The sequence below is a fragment of the Canis lupus genome, chromosome X (genome assembly GCF_003254725.2).
Source record: "Canis lupus dingo isolate Sandy chromosome X, ASM325472v2, whole genome shotgun sequence".
In the NCBI taxonomy this organism is placed as follows: Eukaryota; Metazoa; Chordata; class Mammalia; order Carnivora; family Canidae; genus Canis; species Canis lupus.
Window position 1 is genome coordinate 79,893,658 of NC_064281.1, and position 4,742 is coordinate 79,898,399.

The window sequence follows — 4,742 nt, forward strand, 5'->3', positions numbered from 1 at the left end:
TCACAAAAATTAATTGAGCTAATATATGAAAAATGCCTTGTGTAATAATATATGTAAATATTCAACCCTTGCATATAGTAAACCCTTGATAAAGTGTATCATCTATTATGCTGTTCACTCCTGTTGTTCATTTGTACTACTCCTCTTTCACTACCACTTACCCACTCTCTCCCTTACTGATTTGTTCTTGACTCTTTGGAGTCAAGATTAATCTTGGGAAATATTTTCAAAAACTCATGTTTCACCCAAATTGGGTAGTCCTGCATTAGAATGGTATAGTACTTTCTCAGACTACTTAAATAACCCTGCTTGTTGAGGAATTTGGAACTATTTTCTAAAGACCAGATTCCAAACATTGTAAGAGTACCACAAAAAGCCAAGTTAAATTGGCTCCCCTAAATAAGGGGTTACTTACTCAATTCTTAAACTTAGGATATTTTTTTCACACCAAAGACCTTTGCCCCAAAGGCCAGAAAAGCCTTTGTGTCCTCTCTTTGGAGGCCTTGGTCTTCATGATCCAAGTCCTAATCATCAACTCCAAAGTTACTTTCACTCTATTGTCCCAGAATGCCATGCATTCTTCACACAAATACCCTCTTGGTGGTTGTTCTTTAAAAAAAAAAAATATGGAGCACTTCTTGAATTTGCATGTCAGTCTTGCACAGAGGCCATGCTAATCTTCTCTGTATCACTAGTGGCTGTTCTAATAACTCAGTTTCTCTATGGCATATGTACACATTAGTATTGACTGTGACCTATAATGCAAGCATCCTCAGGTCAGGTCTATTATTCTGGAAAATCCTTCATTTTTGTCTAAGTACCCTGTCCTTTCATCCATAAATCTCAGGCATGGCTTCCACTAAGGTACATCAGAGACTCCCTTAAGCTTGGTTCTCCAGAACAGACTATTTCCCCATATTCCAGGAGATACCAGACTGAGTATATAAATTATTTTTTCTGTAATGTCCTCTCTGGGCAACAGAGCTTAGCAGATACACCAGCCTTTGAAAAGGAACCCACACCCTGCTCTTACCTTTCTTTTTCTACCTGTTTTGACTGAGCTCCAGGTAGAAAGGATAAAAGAAACTCCATAAAAATTATAGGGACTTTGTCTCAATTCTCATCATGGAAATCTGAGAGCTGGGTGGATAAGCCAAACATCATGATTCTGTTGCAGGAGAACAATAATGGCTGAGAAATGTTATGATGCACATGCGTGAGGACAACCTCATAAAAACCCTGGTAGCCTTGTATGGTGTGAAGAGAATGGCTTTCATGTCTCTGGGGGAGGGGGTACACCTAAAAGGTTGAAGGAGGACCAAGAGGTCAAAAGAGAATTTGAAATTGGCAACAAGACAATGCGTAAAGGAATCCCTGTAAACCAAAGGTCATGGCAGGACAGGAAACAACTCAACAGATGTCTATAGGGATAAACAGGAGCCAGTGTGTAAGGAGAACATCAGCAGAAGCTAATATGGACAGACACTAACCACTTCATACAAGAAGTCTCTCCCCTGTTATTCAAGGAAATACATGACTAAGCCCCCCTTCTTCTATGTTAGTTAAGTAATTGTGGGCGTTGGGAAAGAGAGAAAAGGTGGTAGAAAGCCGTGGGTTTAGAAATGTGTTCACCAAAAGAGAGAGAGAGAGAGAGAGAGAGAGAGAGAGAGAGAGGAAAAGTTTATACATGACTGAACTTGCCCTATTGTGACCAGATACATTTCTGTGCTATATAAAAACAGAGTGGTCAAGTGCAAAGTTCAGTAACCTTATCAGAAAATAAAGCAACATTTTTAACTTCTATAAGCTACTTCAGGGAATATCCTCTATCAGGGTTCTCAAGAGAAAGAGAACCCCTATTTATATAAATACTACAAATATAATAATATGAGATTTATTTATTTATTTATTTTAGGGTATTGGCTCACATGATTTTAGAAATTGACAAGTCTGAAATCTATAAGGAAGGCTGGCAGAATGGAAAGCCAAAGAAGAGTTGATATTGTAGTCTCATGTTCAGAGTCAGTTTGAGGGCAGTTTATTCTTCCTGTCCCCACAATTCTGATATCTGTAGAATTGCAGTTCATAATCACCAAAGGGCAAACACTTCTGCCACAAAACTCAGCAAAAATCATATTGAACTGTAAGTTATAGATTCTTCCTAGACATGCAGGATTCTTTTGTTCAGGGGATAGCCAGAATCACCATCTATTGTCACTGTCCTATAGACACAGGATGGATCCCTGCCCCAAATTGGGTTCAGAAGTCAAGTGGTGATGCCACACAGACACACCAAGAGTGTTCATACTTATATAATGAGGCTTTTTCAAGAAAGCAGGACAAGCTTCCTGAGCTAGTCCAAAAATGGCTTGAGAAATCAGGGAAAGGAAACTGGCTTGGAGTTTTTATGGTGATTAGGGGACGAGAATTCCTTTGTGCAGGTAGAGGCTTGCATGGTTTGAACCTCCCATTGGCACCAAAGAAAGGAGTACCTTGACTTTCTTATAAGCTTTCCCAGATGTGGAGTACAAGGGGAAAAAATGGAGGTGATATTTAGAAGATGTCAGCAAACATCAAAAAATGGTGTCAGATTCTATTATGCCATTTGCATGGGGTAATTAACCTTGGTCATCAGGAGGAAGAAATGTTGTTAGATCATGGGAGCAAGTTGAATATGCTTGACTCCCAAGCAATCCACATGGGTACCTCTTGGTACTCTTCTGCCCAATTTTGGTGGGAAATGGACATGTGCAATAACTTTGGCCAGAGAAGAGCATGGCAACCAGCCCTTATCAGGGCTGACAGTTGCAGTCCACACAGACCAGGTGAGAGGAAAAGGAATCTAGAATGGATAGTGGAGAACCCTGGAGGATCTTCTTTCTGGACTTAAATGAAGAAGCAGATTTTAGCAGCATAAAGAGTGGACATTATTGACATGGTGTATCTCATGAATAAATAAATAAAAGCTTAAAAAAAAAGAAAGGACTTGTTCCAGAATCTAGGGTTCTTATTAGCAGAAAGTCCTCATCTTTTAGCCCCTTCAAGGACAGCCTTAGTTGCAGAGAATCATCTGACCCATATCCAATGACTAATTGAGATGGGTATGTAAAGGCCCAACCGTTACATGTATCCAAAAGATATTTTCCAATAAACATTCTGTACAATAAAATCTGTTTCAAAGTGCTTCCTGGAGAGTATAACCTGAAACATCCCAACTAGTGGTATCAATTTCTGTATTACATGGAATAAGGCTAGTGTTATGTTCTGAATGCTTGTGCCCCCTCCCAATTGATATGTTGAAGCCCTAAAGCCAGTGTGGCTATATTTGGAATGAGGAAATAATCAAGGTTAAACAAGGTCATAAGAGTGGGGCTCAAATCTGATAAGATACACATCTTTGCAAAAAGAGACACCTGGAGCTCACTCTCTCTCTCTCTCTCTCTCTACACACACACACACACACACACACACACACACACATAGGAGGAAAGGCTATATGAGGACCTAGTGTGGAGGCTGCAACCAGGAAGAGAAATCTCACTAGAAATGAAATTTTCCAGTGCCTCAATCATAGACTTCTAGACTGAGACTGTTGAGAAAATAAATTTCTCTTGTTTAAGCCAATCAGCTTGTGGCATTTTGTTATGGCAGCCTGATTAGACTAATAGCCAGGCTCATTTAGTAAATAGACTCAGCAATAAATTATATTCTTGAAGAAGATAGAAGTTTACTTCTCTTCACCTAATCATCTGGAATAAGCATCTTAGGTCAATGGGCAGCTCTCCTTCATGATGGTATTTAGATATCAAGGTCTCTTCCACCTCATTTTTCTGTCAAGGCAGAGATTTTAACCTAGAATCCATAGAACTTTCAAGGAAGTCTAAGGATCTATAAATCCTTAGGGGATTTACAAGTTTGTTTATGAAAAACTTCCTCTTTAATTTTTTCCAACTTCCAACTGTAATCTAATATTTTATTTATTTATGAATGTGGGCCACAAACCAAAGTAGTGGCAGCTATACCTGTAATCTTGTCACATGTAAAATTCATATAATTTCAAAGTATATTATTAGTGTTGCAGATATCTTGAAATACTATTTTGGAAGTAATGTACTTACTAAAACTGTCACAAATCTTATTAGTTAATATGTTTTGAAAGCACATATCAGTAATATTAATTGGATTATTTTTATAATTATATTTTAATATTACTGATGGCCATGGCCTTTGTAATCCTAAATTATTTTGGCATTTAAAATATTATCCTAAAAAGAAGCACATATATTACACCATACTGCCATAGATCTCTTCATCTGCTTGGATCATAAGTAAGTCCACAATCCAGATCAAAGGACAAGGAAAGAAAGGAGGTACCCAACTGATGTAATGTCTTGGTCAGGATATGTCACATGTCACTTACACTCATGTTTCATCAATGAGGACTTAGCTTTATGGCTACACATAACTGCAAAGGTGGCTAGGAAATACAGTATATCAGAAAAGCCATGTGATTCTATCACAATAGAGAATGGTAAATAAAGTTAGTGAATTCCATGTGATCCATAACATCATCTTCCTGTACTTCATTCTTGAATAAATTTTCTCCCTTTTGTTTTAAAATTTTATCCATAGATTCTGTTTGTCTGTGTAGATAGATTTGTTTCCTCCTTTCTATCTCATCCTTTATAATCTTTCTTTTTCTTGTCTTGCTGCATTGTCTAAGATCTCCAGAAAAATGATAA

General features: G+C 37.9%; 1 pseudogene; it reads right to left on the reverse strand.

Annotated features, from left to right (window-relative positions):
* Positions 1–620: 620 nt before the first annotated feature.
* Positions 621–717, reverse strand: LOC112649591 (U6 spliceosomal RNA; annotated as a pseudogene).
* Between the last annotated feature and the right edge of the window lie 4,025 nt (positions 718–4,742).